This window comes from Pleurodeles waltl, chromosome 6 (assembly GCF_031143425.1).
Source record: "Pleurodeles waltl isolate 20211129_DDA chromosome 6, aPleWal1.hap1.20221129, whole genome shotgun sequence".
NCBI lineage: Eukaryota > Metazoa > Chordata > Amphibia > Caudata > Salamandridae > Pleurodeles > Pleurodeles waltl.
Window position 1 is genome coordinate 559,505,581 of NC_090445.1, and position 20,945 is coordinate 559,526,525.

Genomic DNA, 20,945 nt, shown 5'->3' on the forward strand with positions numbered 1-20,945 from the left:
AATTAGCAGTGAATGGAAAGGGCACAAGTTGTAGTTACCTTAGGGTGTGTGGGGGTCTGGGGCTGTGAGTGGGTGAGTAAGGGGCAGATTTATACTCCGTCTGCGCCGATTGTGGGTCAAAACTTTTATGCTTTCAGGCAAAAATGACGCACGGCCGGGAGGCGGAGCCAGAAAATGATGCACCGCCCAATTTGCGTCAAACTTTAACGCCTGGGTCAGGGCAGGCGTTAAAATGGGGCAAGCACACCTGTGTTTAATCAGAACACACAGAACAAACAGCAGAGCAGCAGAGCAGCAACAGGGAGACATGGAGGTGATTCTAATCCAGCGTGCACGCAGACGTAGAGCCCAGCAGCAACAACAGCAGCTACAACAACACCAGCAGGGACCCCAAAGGCAGCGCAGAAGGCAGGAGAGGATATTCCGCCCCAGAACCACCCTTCAGGGCCTCAGGGAACACAACATCATCCAGAGGTACCGGTTGAACTGGCAGGCCATTCAGCAGCTGCTGCGCAACATTGAACCGCAGTTGGCCCCCACTTTGGTGACACCCCGCACCATCCCAACAGAAACCAAGCTGCTTGCCGTACTTCATATGCTGGCAAGTGGCTCTTTCCAAACAACCGGTGCCCTGGTTGGCGGAATATCACAACCATCATTCTCCGCCTTTTTGCCCAAAGTACTGGATGCCATCATTCGACTGACACCCCGCCACATCTACTTCCCTAACACACTGCAGAAGCAGCAGGAAACAAAACAGGGGTTCTACTTCATCAGTGGCTTCCCACACGTCCTTGGTGCAATCAACTGCACACATGTACGCCTTGTGGCACCTGCTGCAACTGAACACCTCTACCGCAACAGGAAGCACACACATTCCATCAACGTGCAGGCCATAGGCGATCACCAGGGATTGATCACCAACATTGTGGCTAAATATCCTGGGAGTGTCCATGACTCAGACATCTTCCGTCACTGCACCATCAATGAAGACTTCCAGGATGGACGGTATGGCAATGGACTACTTGTTGGTAAGTACAAAAACCTACTTATATACACACTGCACAGCAGCCCTCTAGGACACACAACACATACACCACAACAGCAACATGTGAACAGGAACATACTGAGGTCATGACATCGCTAGCCATGTTTCTTAGGTCACCATTGAACCTGTCACACATTGGAAATTACTGTACAGCCTAATGTGAAGACGTCAAAGATCACAACGTGTGGAGTGGGTTGCCCAAATGTCACCATGCAAAATTTAAGTGTCCCAATGACCTTCACATTATTCCATTGCCTAAGTCTAAAGGTATGGGATGTCCAAGGTACATTGATATGAACGTGTTAACAACACTGTCAATTTTAACTGTGTATGGAACTATCATCTCAACCCCAGTGAAGACACACAGACACCTGTATCACAAGTCACAATGCTAGGGAGAGCACACTGTACTGCAAATCCCAAAACATACTGCTGACAAACGGTTAGCAGACAAACACTTGTTCAGCCAAGGAAACAACACAATGCAGATGGTACATCCTACAAGCCTAGGATGCTACATTATTACACAAAAGAGTGACAGACAACACAATACAACTACTGCCATGAAAGGTCATTTCAATAGTGCCAGCTACATCAACATGATCCCAATCATTTTCTCTTGCAGCTGATCAGGGGTATGGCATCCAGCCATGGATTTTGACACCATTTGGCAACCCAAGTACTGCTGCAGAGCGTGCCTAAAACGACGCACATAGGAGGACACCCAGAATTGTCGAGAGGACCTTTGGCATCCTCAAGTCAAGGTTCTGGTGCCTCGACATCACCGGTGGTAGCCTCCTATATTCCCTGGAGATGGTCTGTAGGATCATCCTAACATGTGCAATATTGCACAACATTTGCATCAAAAGGAACATTCCCCTCCTGGAACCAGAGCCACACATGCCTGAAGAGGAGGAAGAGGAGGATGCTGGCCTGCAACATGAGGGGGAACTACAGAACACGGCCGCTGGTATACGCAGGCGGCAACAGATCATCAACAATTTCTTTTGAATATGATCACCTTCACCACTTTAGTTAACAAATTTAAATAAACACCTATTATAATCACCATATAATGGTCTGGCTATTCATTTTTGCACACCTTCATCTCTACTTATCAGAATAAGAGTGTTGCCTCATGGAGCATTGCTGATATACTGAGTAGGACACTGAACATCCCAGAGCTAATGTGATGCCTGACATACAATGGTCACATACACACACACACTCTTAATGACATATATCATGTACATTTCTCATTTGAAGGTCAATAGCAGAGGACCACAACTATTTCACACATACATGTTGAAATCAAGGTCCAGTGCAGCATATGGCACACATTAAGACACCATCACTCAATAAGGGGAAAACAAGCCTCATACATGAGGCAGTCAATGTGCTTTGGCATCAGTAACAGGAATGCCTGACCAGACCCTTGACAGCAGTAAGTCCAACTGCATCCAATATTTGCAAGGACTGTGACCAGAGTCCCATAGAAGCAGAACATAGACAGCACAAGTGGCACACATATGAGCAGCATTGCACACATGACATTCCATGTACATGTCAGCCCATTTCCTAACTCCTGACACACCCCTGCACCTGGCCACAACCCACCTGTCTGAAGAGGTCCCTGGAATACTAAGATGTGTACCCTGATATTCCCTCCTCTACACACACAGACCAACATTAGCAAACCAGTGTGCTACACCCTTTCCTATGGTATGCCATTGTTATAGAACATCTGACTGCATGGATGTCAGGTTAATTTATACACTGTCTTCTAGTTTCAAAGCCCTGTTAGCACATGTAAATTGCTTCCCGTGTGAAAATGTCTGTTGGCCCTTTGAATGCAAGTCTCACCTACAGGACTGGTGAGAAACAGATGCAGCCCACACCTGTGATCACCTCCATGCACACCACCCATTTCAAAAAGCACTGCCCCTGCTGATGCCTGGAACAGCATAGGAGTTGCCATTATGTCAAATACACCGTTAAGCATTGATACTAATTAAGCCGTGTAACACAGCCACTGGGTTCATTTGTCACCTTCAAAAACACAGGACATACACAGTTTGACATGTCAGCTCTCTAGTTTGTCCTCCAAACAGTCTTAGTCAGACCACTGATATTGTAACTTGTGAAATTACTGGATCCTGAATCACCTTGCATTCAGTCAGCCTGACTGGCAACTGTCTGTGCGTCACACTAAAGTATCCCTGTGTCTACATATGTACCACACTTGTGTTAGCAAACCTCTCATTCATCAGGGGGTATGAGGCATGGGCTTCTTCAATGCATACACAAATACATTGTATAGCATCATCTGCCTTTTAACTGTACCATTTGAGTTACATCCTCTTGGAAAAGCAAAATTCATGGCCCATCCCTTGTCTGGGTTGCATTTATGCATGAATGACAAACTGTGACAGTGTCCCAGGGCGGTGGGAAGGGATTGGGTACGGGGCTTTCAGCACAACCAGCAACCTCTGATAATGTCCATGAATAATACACCAATGTCTGGACCATGACAGTTCACACACAGAATCACAGTGCTCACAACATAGTGATGGGCCGTGTGTGGTTAATAGCTGCGAGAATAATCAGCACAGAGGCTATGATGTTCCCAGATGCAGTGGGAATTGCAGAGGCTAACCTGTGTACAAATGTTGTAATGACACCTTCCGGAACATGACACCTGAGATATTATCTCACTCAGCACACCAAGGCTGCCCTGTTGACTGTCTCTTTACACGTCTTTAGTGACAGGGTGGGACCATCCACATGTTGGCTCATATGTCCACATCCACTTTACTCACATTGATCAACCAAGGATACTCAGTAGATACAGGAATAGCTGCCAATGACTCATGATGAGTCCTGGACTGAACTGTGACAAATTACACCCCAAACAATATACAGGATCATCATTGGACCACACACATGAACAAGACACCTATGTGAAATTGATCACTGGAAATATGTGGACACGTGCTGCCTCGTATGCTGGTCCACCACAGCCACTTGATAGTTGGGGCTCACTTCTATGGCCTCAACTGTGGTGTCATCATACATTTGAGATTCACCCTTGTCTGTCTGTGCAAACAACATGGTACCCACTTCCTCAATGCATGTGTATGACTCACTGTGGGATTCACCAACTAGTGTCTAGGAAGCTCTTACCAATACTCTAGGACATAGGATGTAGAAAATGTGGACCATTGACATGAACAAGCGTCTGCCATCCATCTGGTGCATGCTATGTCAAATGTGGTGTCTATGTGACCCTAAATCTTGGAAGTCCACTTTACAGGTGTTGTTACATGTATGACTAACACATGCCCTCTCTCATTTCCACACTTACTTGCATCTAAGGATTGGACACATGGACGTCACATTCATACAAGCATATGTACAAAAATGCTTCATGTGATACACACACACCTGATCAACAAATACATTAGTTGCCAAAGCACACACTTTGAGCCCAAGGCATTTAGGTATTGTACATATGTGTGTCACATTGCTATCCTCGACTTATGCCAAACATGCACAATTTCTGCAACACATATATATAGGCCTCACTTATGACCAACTATTGCGTCAGCCAACCGTAAAAATACTGTGAAGGGAGTAGCGGATCATGGTCTGCTGCAGTATGATGTCACACATGTGAACATACACCATCAACACCATAGTGTCTTCAATCAGCCTATCACTGATGTGTCCCAAATGTAACATAACCCAAAAACAAGAAAAATTGCCCAAAACCAGTTAATGCACTGCAATTTTGACGTTCCTACATTATGCGTAATTTTTTGTCTACAAAAATTGTATTTGCGTAATTTTTTTTACGCACAGGAGTGAAATCTAGTCCGCATCCAGATGTTTGTACAGGCCATGTACTATTATGTGGATGCGGGCTAATTTTCACTTCTGTACGTCAAAAAACATTACGCAAATACAGTTTTGGTAAACAAAAAATGACGCATAACGTGAAAAAGGCGGGACTTTTCATACAGAAAATGATGTAATAGGATATCCTGTTTACAAATCATGTACAGTGGGTGTACTTTCACTTTCACTTTGCAGTCTATGATCCTTCTAGACTGTGTGGCTGTGTAGAGAGTGTTGTCCTGTGATTTTGTGCTTTTTTGTCCTTTGTGCTATCTGTGAAGTCCATTTGTGAAATAAATATTGTTGCTGTATACTGTACTACTGTGTTTTGTCTACATTTGTCCATTCATCTTGTGTTTTTGTTGTTTGTGGGAGTCTGTTGTGGGTAGTGTTAGTTTGGGGATAGTTGGGCTCTTTTAGTGGTTAAGTTTACTTTTCATCTGTATTTGTACCCCTACTTTCCCCCTTTTCCCCTTTCTATTTCTTTTACCCCTATTCCCTTTCACTTCACAAGTATGTCTGGTAGGCCACGTCCTGGCAGGATGGGGGAAGAGGAGTTGGGGGAGTTCATCTGGCTTGTGTGCCATTTCTTGCCGCTCATGATCCAGGCAGGGGGCAGGGTGATACAGGGGTATCCAACAGAGGCGCGCAGAATCCGGTGGGAAAGGTGCTGCAGCGTGTGTATGCCAGCCAGAGGAGTGACCACCAGCTGAAGCACCGGTGGGCTGACCTCATCACCAGGGAGCAGGATCTCTTGGACCACCTGGGAATCATGATTGGTGGCACTGTTGGTGAGTACGAATCATGTTAAGGTGCACGATTAAATGCTCTGTAGTGACATAAGGGGATTAGTACAATGTCTGCCAGCTAACTTGCTGACTGTGTGTAATGCTGGGGAAAACATAAAGGGATAATTGATGCACTATGGCAAGGATCACAATTGCGGGCTGTCAGGTAGCACGTGCTCAGCAAACTTACAGGTTACTTTTCCATGAAGGAAATTGGTGCAGCCTTTTTGTCAGAAAAGCAAACAAAACAGGAGCCAATCATGGGGGTCATTTCGACCCTGGCGGTACAAGACTGCCAGGGCTAAAATGACGGAAGCACCGCCAACAGGCTGTTGGTGCTTCCGGTCGCACCGCCGGGGCCAGCGGTTTTCCGCCACATTTGCCCCGGCGGTGATAATCCCCACTAGCAGCGCTGCCCAGGGGATTACGAGTCCCCGACCGCCAGCCTTTTTCTGGCAGTTTGAACCGCCAGGAAAAGGCTGGTGGTACGGGGAGTCGCGGGGCCCCTGCACTCCCCATGCCACTGGCATGGGCAGTGCAGGGGCCCCCTGACAGGGCCCCATGCGGGTTTCACAGTCTGCTCTGCAGACAGTGAAAAGCGCGATGGGTGCAACTGAACCCGTCGCACGGCCGCAACACCGCCGGCTCCATTTGGAGCCGGCTCCCATGTTGCGGCCTATATCCCCGCCGGCCCAGCGGGGATGTCAAAATGGGCACCGTGGGAGTGCGGCCGCACAGCGGTTACAACTTGGCGGGCGGCGGTTGCCGCCCGCCAAAGTTGTAATGAGGCCCCATGTCTATATAGGGTACTATTGACAGAGAAGTACAGATGTACCAACATTTAGGCCAAACTTGTTGACGCAATTCCTAGACTGACTTTAGAATCACTACATGATGCTGAAAATGAGTGCTGCCTTCACGTCAATTGATAATAGCAAAGTGGCTCAGACATATGTCTCATGTGAGTCTGGTGAGTGTGGAAGGAAAGCATTCACAGAAGTACTATGAATGTGTGGGATTATTGTGTTCCTTGATCTTTTTGAATACATGTCAGATCTGGATTTGAAAACATTGTGAAAAGGTGTAAGGTACCCTCAGCTAACATCTTAGAATGTTCGTTGGAGTTAGTTGTGCCACATTCCAAATATGGATGGCAGTCCAAGTGTATGCACATGGCTTCACATCTCCATGGTTGGTGCAAATCACCATAGCTGGGCCACATCAATTGAATAAACTGTAACAACAGGATGGCTTACAAAAGTCCCTGCCCCTCCCTCTGTACATTGTACCTATGTGTCATTAATGTGTCATGGCCACAAGGCATGTTTGACTGGTAATGCAGTCCTCAAGTAACCAGTCTATGGATGTCTCTCTTGGATGCACATGATGAGACGATTACACTCCATAATTTTTTTCTGGTCACCAATTACGGGGCATGTTTGCAACGACATTATAGTTAGGGCCAATGTATGTGTGCAGATATGTGTGTAACTGTCACAGGAGACCCATGCTATGTACAAGTTGGCCGAGATATATCAGATGCAGTACCATCATGTCTGAATGGCTGCTATTTCCTTATTCAGCCTACACATTGTATATGTTTATGAAATTGTTCCACTGTGCACAGATTTTGAGCACATTTCTTCCTTCCATACCTTACAGGTGGACCGGCACCCTACACTGTGGGAGACGTGGTGACATTTGAGGACCCCGACCACTCCAGTAAGTGTTGATATGTCTGTTATGTGTTGTGTTTGCTGGTTATGGACTCGTGTGAGTTCGACGCATAGCAAGGGGTAATGCGTTGGGCAAGCTTTTCTCTTGTTCCATGAGTGGGAATTCAGTTTCTCACATGTTTTGAGTTGGCCAATACGTATCCAATGGTATCATGTAGGGATTGTAGGCCATTCCTGTAGGCCCCCCTGTGAGTACAGGGGTTAGTCATGTGGATGACACTTGTATCACCAAGAGTCACACTGGAAGTCAGCTCCGATTTAGACAGCCTGTCTGACCCACATTCTCCAAGATTGGTACAGCAAATTGCTTTCCAATAGACATCTGCTTCCCTATTTACTTACGTAATCATGAAACAATAGGTAGAACCTCCTAGCAGCATGTACTTCCACATGTAGTGCTACAAGTATGTGGAACTTGAGTGCAATGGCCTAGATGTGCATGCAATTCATGATCATGGGTGTTCTAGCAACTATGTGTGTGATGTAAGTCAGGCCTCACTGGAAGTATATGTTGTGTACCAAGTTCTGCATTTCCTGACATGTGTGGCCCTATGAGTGCTCTAGGGTTTGCTGACTCATAATTTTGATAGACCTTAACTGTGGTGTGTCTGTAGAGACAAACATGTGTGAAGTTTTCTATACACTCCTCGGTGTACATGTTGTTGGCAAATTATAGTTGTTTATCCACCCCCCCCACCCTCAAACATGGGCATGGGTTTGTGAATGGGGTACCTAGTACTGATGCTACCAGTATGTTACACATACATGTGAATAAGTGACGGTTTGGTTGCAAACTAGTATTGGCACTTGGTACTATACTGGCAAGTCCAGTTACAACTTGCAGACCATGTGGCTTTAGTTTTGCTTTCCATACACTGACATTTGTAGCCCAGGTCTTGGCGGAGGATATGCAGCATGAGTCTTAGCTAATAAGTGGCAGAACTCAGATTGCAAGTCAAAGCCAGTTGTTACCCATCTTGTAGGTTATGGATGTGCTATGTGTGATGTGACCTTTGTAGTCTGGCCTGCCATGTACTTCCTCAGGGACATTCAGTGATCTGTATTGTGATATGAGCTGTTACAAGTACAGCAGATGTATTGTCTGATTAACTTCTTGTGCCATTTCACACAATGCAGTTACTAATGTAGAATATCTGCATTTGTCTTCACAGCTGCCAACATGACTCCAGACCAGGTCCGTGAATTTCAGACCGGGCCATGTGATACCAACACATCCTGCTGGTGGAGTCGGGGTTCCGGAGGATGGCCCAGCGATATCGCCATGAACGGGCCTCCGGGGCATGGAGAGCCTTCCCACAGGGTGGGCCTACTTTGCCCACCACAGCCACCACCAGCACAACCACCCATCCGAGCCAGATGGCCCCACCCACAGCTGGCACTGTTGGTCCGACATCTGCTGGACTTCCAGGCCCCAGCATTGCCACCGGTGCAGGACAGCCCACTAGGCCTGGCACCACATCCACACAGACCTCCTCCACCATTACCCAGACTGCCACAGTTCCATCTGTTGACCCTGCAGCCTTCAACCAAATGGAACGTAAGATGGAGAAAGTGCTGTGCAAGTTGAGCCACCTGAGCCGGGATGTGCGCCACATTAACCGGCGTGTTAAGTCTATTAAGAGGACCCTCCGGAGGGCCAACCGCTAGACATTTATAGTTGGACATGATTCCCTCCCCTCCCTCCTCTTTCCTTATAGTTAGTGGGCTTAGGGGGCTTAGTGTTAGGTTAGTATAGGCTGTTAGTTTAGTTAGTGTTAGTGGGTGGGGGTCCACAGTCTTGATATATTTACTTCTTAAGTGTGTGGGTGGGTGGGGGGCTATGTTGGGATTCTTGTGTGTTTAAAAAAAAGAAAATAATAAAAAAAAACTAAAAAAATTACTACAAAAAAAACCCCAAAATATATATTTGTATAGGATAGTATAGTATGTGTTTAGGTTAGTATGTGTTGTCCTCCATGTGTCCCGTCTCATAAGGGGGGGTGGGGGGTAGATGTTTAGAACGTTTCGTTACATGTGATAAGTAAGTGTAGCTTAGGTTAGTTAGGGACAGTTGTGAGTAATGAGGAGTCAGGGTAGATTAGGGTAGGTAAGATTTTTCCCTCAGTTTCCTCATCTGTGATTAGCATTTAATAAAAATTTGGTTAACCCTTAATAGTATGTGTTGAATGGTACTTGATCGTGGGTTTGGATTCAGTGTACATCAATTTTGTACTATAACATCTGTATCCTATGCTACAAACAAATCCCAACTGAGCTGTAGATTGGCAGCTAGCTCAGAGCTACCTTGCAAAGTGTTGACCCTTCGTTGCAACCACCAATCACAGTTAATATGGATGACAATGTGTTTCTGTTGACAAGTGTGTTTTCAAAGTCACAAACAGTGCTTCCAGACTTGGTATTGGGGAAACAGTTTTAGGTCTGACTGCAGTGTGATGATCATGGACACCCTTATTGATGAGTTCTCATTGGCAATCTTGTATTCTTGTCTTAATGAAGCCCCTTAAATATCATTTGTGACACAGTTCCGCATGATTACCTATTTGTATGTTAACTCAGGCACCTTCATTTATGCAGTTTTTGTAGTGTTTACTTAGATTAGTGTTCCATGCCATTTGTGTTATTTTTGCATGTTGACAACATTTTGCGGCCACTATTTGATGACTTAGTTATTCCCTGAGAAAGCATTCTTCTGTCCAACACAGCATGATTTGGCCCTCAGGATGGGCAGAGTATGATGCAATCATGGGCACTGTGCAGATTTCTCGGACTACATATTATCAGGACAGTTGTATTGGCAAGCTACGTAATTTGACAGCAGGCACAGTTGATATGTCACATTACCCAGAGACATATTTGTTGTGTAAGTGCTATTTACTGAAAACTGCTGTAGTGCTATCTGTACATTGTCCATGATTGTGAGTCCATTATAGTGACATCTTACATTGTGATCCTACACAAGGGGTTACGGAAATGCTTTTGACATGCTGGTGTTGATGTTTCAGACAGTGCAGAGGGACAAGATTTGCCAATGAGTAGGAGAGCGACAATCACTGGGCTGGGTGACAAGATAAACAGTGGTTTGCAGAACAGTGCTTGAGTAAAGTTGTTGCAAGACTGGCAAGTTACGAAGCGCAGGACCTTGGTAAATGTGGGCCATGTGGCAGGGACTAGTGCTTCCCGGTCATTTTCCTTGTGAATGTGAACTGTTCCAAGTCTTCTTCTTCTGATGTGTGTTTTGCCTCCTCTGTCCTTGTTGTTGGTTGTGAAGGGGCAACACACACCTCAGTGTCAGAAGACGTGGAGTCGGACATCCCGGTCGCTGCTCCCTTTGAAGGTCTTCAGGGCAGTACTGCAGCAAGGAGGGTCTGCTGGTTCTTGAGAATAGCAGCCACATCACGATGGTAGGCAGCCAGGCCGGCCCTGAGGGGGTCATGATTGCATTCGTGCATGCAGTGGAAGGTTTGGGGTGCGAGGTGTTGTGGCAACTCCCTTACTGCAGTGGTGAATTCCTTGACAGTTTCTTGTAGTCCTTGCAGGATGGATGTTAGGGCTTGCATAGCTGCTGCCTTATCTGCAGATGACATCATGCACGAACGCACCCCCTCAAGGCTGGCTGCCATAGTTTGCATCCCCACCCGCACCTCCTTGGCCAGCTCCCGCTGTACTCCAACTACAGTTCTCACATAGCTGGTGCCAATGTCGTCTGAGTCCTCAGCTGTATTGGAGCTGGCAGGTCTTACAATTGGGGTGGTGGATGGATCCTCTGCGATGGCTGCTTGTTCTGTGCTCCTCCTTGTGACAGAAGGTGGGGTCTGGAGGGTGTCAAGGACCTTTTGGATAGTCTCCTTGGGAATATTTATCGGCTCGTCATCCATGTCATCAGGGAAATCTGGGACAGGCATATCCGCAGGAGATCCATCTTCCTCTGCAATGAAACAGGGTACAATTAGTGTGTCTGTGTTGTGGCAATTTTGATGTGACGTGCCTGCCTATTGATGAATTCACTTTGTGATCTTGGTTTGTGTTAATTTCTCCAGTCCTTCAGATGGGCATTCTTCCAGGCCCATGGCCCACCTGTATGTCACATGTATGTTATTGAGTTATCAGTCTTGTCAGCCTCATCGCCTCTAGGTGTTGGTTTATGCCAAATAGAGAATTGCCACCTTCTTTTCCTACTCAACCCTCCGTCTACATCCATTCTCATGGTGAGACCTTTCACTGGCTATGGGTGTGCTGATGGCCCTGGCAGCACACTTAACAATCTGGACCTGCCCCAATCTCTGATCTTTCACATCCACTTAAATGTAATTGACATGTGGCATATCCTATGCATGGCAATGTTATGATCTGATATGGATGTTGACATTGGTAATGTGTCCTGCTGATGTTGGGGAATGTGTGTTACATTGGATTGCCCTGATAATCGTATCAGTGTCCTATTTCCTCCTCTGACTGTGCAGGTGTATTTCAGTGACCAGTTACATGTGTCCCCCCCTCAATGCTGTTGTCTGAGCAGTATGACATTTGGGATGTTGCATTGTTACCCAGGCACAGGATGGACCCAGACATGTGCAGCTTGGGTGTGTCCTTAGTGCTGTGTAGCTCCTATTGTTGTTTACATTGGCTGATGTCTGCGACAACTATGGGCATTGACATTTGAGAGTACTGGGGCCTTTGTCTGGTTTCTGGGGATTGTTGTAGTTGTCATCCTCACCCCCTAATTTAGGTGTGTATGATCCATGGGGAGGTTACTGCCATTGGCTACTTGAGCTGCACACAGAGCAGAGGTGGTAGTGGCAACTGTTGTCGCAGTTACATTCCAGTTGTCGGTATGGCTAGAGGTTGTTAAGAGGGCCCTAGTTAATGTAGGGGGTATGGTGGCTGACGTGTGCCGGGATGTCAGTTTGAGGTTGTGTCCTTCCCTCCTGGTATGGCTTTCCCTTTGCTCCATCGTTGGCATGACAGCATGCCCCATGGGACTGTTGTTGGTGTTGTGTAATGGTGTGCCCCAGGTCTTCTCAGAACGGGCCATGCCCCCATGCCGTGCCCCTTTACCCATGCCACTCCATGTATTAGATTACTTCCATGCATTTTGTGGTCGGTATCGCCCCCCTGCTTACAGTTGAGATTATTGCATTATAATTCCCCATGCGACTTACCCTGCATGTGTGTTGTCTCCTTGTAGTCTGCGCTGTCCTGTCCTTGAATCCTTGTGACGATCTCCTCAGGGATGACAGCTGCGACCATCTCCTCCATGTGGTACAGGGCCTCCTGGTGTGCTGGACTACCCCCTCCAGTCTGCAGTGCTGCCTTCCTGTTCCTGGCCATCTTTTCCTTGGTCCTGCGCTTGCAGTCATGCCAGCGTTTCTTGCACTCAATGACTGTTCTGCGTACTTCAGCCGCACTGTTAATCTTGTCGACAATTTGCTGCCATACTGCCTCTCTCCTACTGATTGGCAACTTTGAGGTGACAAACAGTTGGTGCTGGTGTTCCGTCACCTCTTTAACCAGAATTTCCTTCTCCTTTGCACTGAAGCGACACTTTCTTTTCTTCTTAAAAGTGTCCTGGTTCTTGTGTGGGTCCTCCTGGCTGGTTCCTGGTCTGCTGTCATCTTCCTGGGGACTGTAGTGGCATCTGGGATCCATTTTGGCTCTCCTCTGGTGTAATGGCGGTGTTCGCGTTTTTTTTGACGCTATTGCGTCAAAAAAAGGCGCATATCCGGTTTGCGGGGTCGTAAATCGACCCACAGTCATTTCCGCCGCGTTAACGTAGTTTTGCTTTACGACTTGACGCTGTGATGTGCGTAAAAAATAATGACTCCCACCTGTGGTTTGCGCCGCCGTGCGTCAAAGTATAAACATGACGCCCGCACGGGGCACCAAAATGGCATTAGCCGGCGGTAATATTTTTGACGCAAAACTGCGCCAGCGCAGTTTTGCATCAAAAAGTATAAATATGGGCCAAAGTGTCTAAGTTGGTATGTGAGTGGGAGAAATTGATTGAAAGAGGGAGAGAGAAAGAAAGTGAAAGGGAGAGAGATAGAGAGTTTTTTGGGGTTTGATGTATGATACTTAGAAAGAGATATTTCTGTACAATTTAAAATAAAAAATGTATCCGTCAATTTTAAAGATTAAAATAATTTGTACTTTGGACTCAAACCCTGAATGCTCGGTGTGAAGGTCTGCAACCTTCACACTGAGCTATTGCCTTTTCTTTTTTTCATTTTGTTTGGCCCATTATGGGCTATCTGGGACCGTGAGGGAGTCCTCAAGGGCTCCGACGTGGTCCCTATATATTTATTTATTGTTTTGTTAATATTTAGCAAAATGCCCTTCACAGGATATCTGGCACCACAGGGTAAGCTGTGCCATTGCTATAGCAAGCAAAGAGCTGCTTTTCACAGCAGCTCCCTGCTTGCTGAAGCATTTAATCTCTGTTCCCTTCTGTGACTTGGCTGCAGCTTCAGAGCTGCAGCCAAGCCACAGCAAACAGCTATGTCCCGGGGGTGGTCACCCTAGGGCATTGGAGGAGCCGGTGCTGGTGGTCCCCAGGGCCAGCAGTGACTCCTAGAGGGGGGCGCACGTCCCCCCTCCAACGTAGGCATATCCCCGGGGAGGTGATGGTCCACGGTACTAATGACCCCCTTTGCATTGTTTACTCTGTGCTCCGGGGAGGTGGTGGTTCCTGGGGCAGTGGGGAGGAGGGGGACACATGCCCACCACACAAAATAAATATAGCCCTGGGGAGGTTTTGATCCCCAGGGCTACGGGGGGGGTGCAGCCCCTCTGCACAGAAGATGACAAATGCATCAGGGAGGTGGTGGTCCCTGGGCCCCTCCTATTAAAAGGAAAAGAGTGCCCCCGGGACCTGGCCCACCCCAGGGCTTTTTTAAAAACAAGGCAAAGGATTTTTTAGAGTTAACAGTGGGTATGGGCTTTTGGGTGGCAGGAGAAATTTTAGGATTTAGGGTGGGTATTGGGTTTTGGGTGGCTAAGGATCTTTTAGGGTTTAGGACGGGCATGGGTTTTTGGATGGAAAGGGATCTTTTAGGGTTTAGGTTGGGTTTGGGGTTTTGAGTGGCAAGGATTTTTTTAGGGTGGGTATGGGTACTTGGATGGCAAGAGATTGTTTAGGGTATAAGGTGGGTATGAGTTTGTGGGTGGCAATGATAATTTTAGGGTTTAGGGTGGGTATGGGTTTTTGGGTGGCAAGGGTAATTTTAGTACTTAGGGTAGGTATGGGGTTTTGGGTGGCAAGGGATTTATTAGGGTTTAGGGTGGGTATGGGTTTTGGGTGGAAAGGGATTTTTTAGCGATTAGGGTGGGTACTGATTTTTGGGTGGCAAGGGTTTTTTTGCCATTTATGATAAGTATGGGTTTTTTGGAGGCAAGGGTAATTTAAGGGCTTAGAGTGGGTATGGATTTTTGGGTGGCAAGGGATTTTAAAGGGTTTAGGGTGGGTATGGATTTTTGGGTGGCAAGGGATTTTAAAGGGTTTAGGGTGGGTATGCGGCTTTGGGTGGCAAGGGTAATTTTAGAGTTTAGGGTGAGTTACTGTTCTTGGGTGGCAAGAATCATTGTAAGGTTTAGGGTGGGTTTGGGTTGTGGGTTTATAAGGTTTTATATATATATATATATATATATATATATATATATATATATATGTGTGTGTACCTATCTATGTATAAATGAAAGTATATATAAAAAAGTATATACAAATGTTCATATTTATTTATTCATGTGTATGTATGTCTATATATAAATATATATATATATATATATATATATTTATTTATTTATAATCCTGTTCCCCGTCTGTGCAAGAAGAGCAAGGGCGGTATTCCAGGTGGTCAAAAATCAATAGTTTTATTTCATAAAGAAAGGCTGAACGCACCATATTTAAAGTCACTCGTACATCAAAAATAAGTAAATACAAAAAACACCACATTTTTAAGATAAGATAAAAAAGTCCACTGAAATGTATCCACTTATTAAAGCAATGCTTCAGATAAGAATCATCATAGAAGGCTGTGTAACCCCTCATCCACATTCAGACCCTTCAGTTCTTTCAAATCAAATCTCAAAATAAGCATAGATTCAAGTCTTGTTAATTGTAATTCCCTATGATCTAGGTATAAAGTCTAATGCACTGTGGCCCTATTTTGAGTCGGGTAGATGGGAATGCCCGTCTGTCAAACTCCCAACAGGGTGGCTGCCCCCTACGCGGCGACCCCCGTCAGTGTCATTAAGAGTTTCCCGCTAGGTCAGCGGGCAGAAACCTGAGTTTCCCCCACTGGCCTAACGGGAAACAGGCTACAGCATGGTCTCTGGCTTGTAATTGAGCTGGCTGAAATGCTGTAGCCTGCAGGGTGCACAAGCACACTTGCATTGCGAACATTGAGATGGTGCTGGCCAGGGACTCCCTTGGGGCCCCCTCCACCTGTTCTCTGCCAGCCTTTTCATGGTGGTGCTACCAAATAGACTGCCTATCGTAGATACTATGGGCCTTCCTGGAGGTTTCTCTCTGTACTTTTGAATTTTTGGTAAGAAATAAAAGATTGGGAATTAGAGGGTAATCTACTTTCAATTTCTCTTTTTTCTGGGACTTGGCTCAAGCCGAGTCCCAAGATAGCTGCCAACTCTTTCTGGTTTGAAGTGTTGGCAGCCAATCAGAGTTATGCATTTCCCTGCATGAGCATGTCTTTTTTCGTGAAGTCCTCGCAATCACATATATACACATTTGGATTTTCTTTAATTTCTCAAAAACTACTGAACAGATTTACACCAAATAAGCAGAAGTGTAATCTACATAATGAACGCTAGCTTTCTGCCAAATCTGGTGTATTTCTGTTCAGTGGTTCGGGCTGTAGTTGTGTCTAAAGGTCCTATGGGAATTAACATGGGAAACACAACTTTTTTGACCCCCCCCTTTTTCTCGGCCCCTGCTTGACGGATCACCCCTAAACTTTCTGTGTGCAACAAGAATAATCAGGGAACTTGTTTTGGAAAATTCCATGTAGATCCGTCAAATGGTACCAAATATATAGGGGGTCATTTCGACCCTGCGGTACAAGACCGCCAGGGCTAAAATGATGGAAGCACCGCCAACAGGCTGGCGGTGCTTCCTGGGTCATTACAACCGCGGCGGAAGCGCCGCGGTCGCACAGCCGGGGCGGGCGGTTTGCTACCACATTTCCCCCAGCGGTGATAATCCGCCTGGGCAGCGCTGCTAGCAGCACTGCCCAGGGGATTACGAGTCCCCGACCGCCAGCCACTGGCATGGACAGTGCAGGGGCCCCCTGACAGGGCCCCATGCGGCTTTTCACTGTCTGCTCTGCAGACAGTCAAAGAGCGACGGGTGCAACTGCACCCGTCGCACGGCCGCAACACCGCCGGCTCCATTTGGAGCCGGCTCCCATGTTGCAGCCCACATCCCCGATGGGCCGGCGAGCGGAAACTCGGTTTCCGCCCGCCGGCCCAGCGGGGATGTAAAAATGGGCACTGCGGGAGTGCGGCCACATTGGCGGCCGCACGGCGGTTACAACTTGGCGGGCGGCAAAGTTGTAATGAGGCCCATAGTCAGAAAACCCTTTTTCTATGGAAACATGGTCCTAACTATGACTACCTAGTGCCGACCGCCACAACACACATATATATATATATATATATATATATATATATATATATATATGTATATACATATATATATTGCAAAAGAAGAGACATCGAGGATCACTGGAAAATTTTATGAAGAATGATCACTTGGCTTTGAAAAATCTGATGAATAATAATGAAATCCTAATTAAACCAGCAGATAAGGGTGGGAACATTGTGATTTTCAACACACAAGATTACATTGCAGAAGCATACAGACAACTAAACAATGAAGTGAACTATAAAAAACTCAATCAGAATCCAATTAGTAGAATGATTTATCAACGGCATTGAAAATTGAATGATTGGCATCAACAATTGTTGCTCAATACTGATGAATATACATTTTTGAAAATAGGAAATCCAACTATACCCACAATTTACTTTCTACCAAAGATTCATGAATCACTAACTGCTCCGCCAGGTAGACCAATTGCATCTGCATGTGACTCACTTTATGAAATAATATCTGATTATGTTGATTTCTATCTGGCACCCATTGTTATGACATTAAGCTCATATATCAAAGATTCAGGGGATTTATTGAGAATTCTTACAAATATAAATTGGAGTGATGAGTACTTGTTAGTTAAAATTGAGGTGGTTTCCCTATATATATATCGATTCATCATGAAATTGGATTGAAAGCTTGTGAATATTTTTAAGACAAAGGAGTATAATAGAATTTGAACATTCTAAGATGCTACTCTCCATGATAGAAATGTGTCTTAAGAATAATATATTGTTATTCAATCATGAGATTTATCAACAATTGTGTGGGACAGCAAAGGGCATTTCTCTCTCTCCCAACTATGCCAACCTAGTAATGGGATGGTGGGAGAGAAAAATAGCAAAAGGCAAAAGTAATGACTTGTATATTGATACAAATATTGGATTGAAATTCACATGTGAAATGAGCAAAACTCAATTAAACTTTTTAGATGTCACTATTTATGTTGATAATGACAAACTAGAAAAACAGTGTGTCAAAAATAAACTTCGACTATTAGCATTTTGCATGGTAAAAATTTTCACCATAAGCCCTTAATAAAAAGTATATGGTGAGTTAATAGGGATGCGGAGAAATTGCTCAAATGAAAAGGAAGTACAATTAAAATTTAAGGAAACAATCCAAAGATTTAAAAAGAGAGGTTACAATCATAAATTTTGAATTCAAATCTAGAAAGGATGAAAATGATAAGTCAAAATGAGGTATTATTCCCAAAAAGAGAAAAGAAACCAGATAAAAAATAATGTGAGAATGACAAGGGATTATACAAAGGAAAGCGGTTTAATTAAAAATATCTTATGCGAGTAAGGAATCTATGCATCGCTTGCTTTTCTGATGTACAGTCACCCTTGCAGCTTTATTTTTGATGCATTCCATGTACTTTGTGCGAAAACAACACATCCATTGATTTCTATGGATTAATATTTTATTTTACTTTAAAAAGTCATATCTTAGCTTGTGTATGTTGGATTTTTGTTGTTTTGGTCTTGTTTAATTTAAATAAATATTGGCTATTTTTCTAAACTGGTGTGGAGTCATTTTGTGGTGTTTCCACTGTGTTTCTGTGTGAGTTTGTGCAAATACTTTACACATTGCCTCTGAGATAAGCCTGACTGAATGTGCAAGCTAACAAGGGGGTGAGCAGGGGATATCTGAGCTGTGTATCTCCCTTAGCCTGACTAGAGTGAGAGTCCCTGCTTGGACAGGGTGCAAACTGACTGCCAACTAGAGACCCCATATATATATATATATATATGCATACTGTATATATATATATATATATATAGCCCATGAAGATCCTGTGTTAAACTTAGTGGACTCGTGCATCGAATTAGATAGCCCGTGTCCTACTTCGTTCAAACCTAAATCTGTATTTTTACCTGCTATACACTGTGAGCCTATTGATGTCTTTGAAAGGGATGTTATTAAGCAACTGAAGAAAGTGAGATACCAAATGAGTAAGAATGAACAGCAAAATTTGACTAAGGTACAAAGGGTTTATATCAGAACCGCAAAGATACTGGCAACGCACTCCATTGAGTCTTAATCCTTTACTTTTAATCAGTGCAGCAAAAACAAAACTGACGTGTTTTGACCAACCGGTCTTCTTCCGAGTTTACAAGTCCTTTCACTATGTTCACTTTTATATTCTCACATAATTATCGCCAATACAATGCATTCTGGGAATAGTAGTGCCTAACAAAAGAAAATAATTCCTGTATATGTAATCAATTCAAATATTGTAATACCACATAATATAATTGAAAATTTACATATCCACACAAATTACTTTTACGAAATTAAATTAATTATACATTTAAGAGTGAAGGCCTGTAAAATTCAAATGTTGTATCCAATATTCTCAAGATTGGTTTATTCGCTTAGAATTCTCAATGGTTTTAAAGCATCTTCAATATTTTTTTCATAGAGCCCAATATCCTTAATATTTGTTTTAGAACCATAAAATATTATTAAAGTGTTTTTTCTCATTCTGACAATCCAATGGGTCGACATAGATGCCGATACAGTACCAAGATATATACTCCAAATATTTTTTCATGGTTCTTTTTATAAATGTATAAAAAGCTCCTCATCATTATACAATCCATATGGTGTTTTTGTTCTAATTTGAATAATATATCTCGACTCTAATTGTCCCCACCTCTTTCATGTTCAGGAATGTGATCTATTCCATTATGTCTCAAGATTTTCCAATTGTTAATTTCATGTGTTTTCAAATGTTTAGCTACTGCATAGGTGAAATCATTCTGTGTAATCGCTCTGATATGTTCCAAAATTATTTTCTTCAGCATGCAAATAGTTCTACAAACGTATTTTAATCCACAATGGCACTCAATTACATAAATTGTATATTTGGTAGTACATGTGATTCTATGTTTAATTTGAAATTCAATGTCGTTGGGCAATTTAATGATTTTGGTTGATTTACCAATCTTACATGCTTTACAATTATTGCATTTACTAAATCCTTGTTGTTGTTCAACTAACCAGTTTTGTTCTCTTTTTGATGAAAAATGACTCCTCACTACATAATCCTTAATCGACGATGCTTTACGATATGTAACCAAAGGTGTTGAACCAACTTCGGGGCCTAAATCCGGATCTTTACAAATCACACCCCAATTGATCACTTATAGTAAATTTGAGTCTTTGAGAGATATGCTAGTGCAGAGTAATTTTAGCATAAAAACCAAACAGGAAGGTTGGTTATCAAAACAGAAAGGGTTCCACAAATGTGGGAAGTGTAATGCATGTAAAGGTAGTAAAAATGTGAAAACCTTTGGATTACCCAATTGACAGAGTAGGAAAATTGATTAATTCATTACATGTAATACAAAGTGAGACCTGGAGCATCTGAGGGCAATACACAATTATGATCAGAATTACCCTGCAGCAAGGCATTGGAAAGAAAAGCATTCTCAAAATTCTGACACACCGTCATTCTTTGGCATTAATAGGATATTGCTCACTGCCAGAGGTGGCGACAGGGAGAAGAGGTTACGTATCATGGAATCTAAATACATTGTTCGTCTCAATAGTAAGACTCTGAATGGGTTTAATGTGGATGAAGAGCTTTTTGTACATGTAGGTTGAATCCTAAAATTCAAGTAATTCATTCATTTTTTTTAATCAAAAACTCATTTTTGCATTGTTTTTGCTTAAGTTGGGACAAGAATATTTTGTGGGATCATAAATGTTCCATAAGAAATTTCAAAAATAGATGTGTTACCACCTTCACAATTTGGTTTGATTTTCTCCATGAAAATTAT

General features: G+C 44.1%; 1 protein-coding gene and 1 pseudogene across 1 annotated transcript in view; one reads left to right on the top strand and one right to left on the bottom strand.

Moving 5' to 3' along the window:
• Positions 1-20,769, top strand: part of LOC138302218 (huntingtin-interacting protein K-like) — a 42,966-nt pseudogene extending 22,197 nt beyond the window's left edge.
• Positions 1-20,945, bottom strand: part of AMPD1 (adenosine monophosphate deaminase 1) — a 1,595,039-nt gene that overhangs the window by 321,436 nt on the left and 1,252,658 nt on the right. The window lies entirely within an intron of this gene.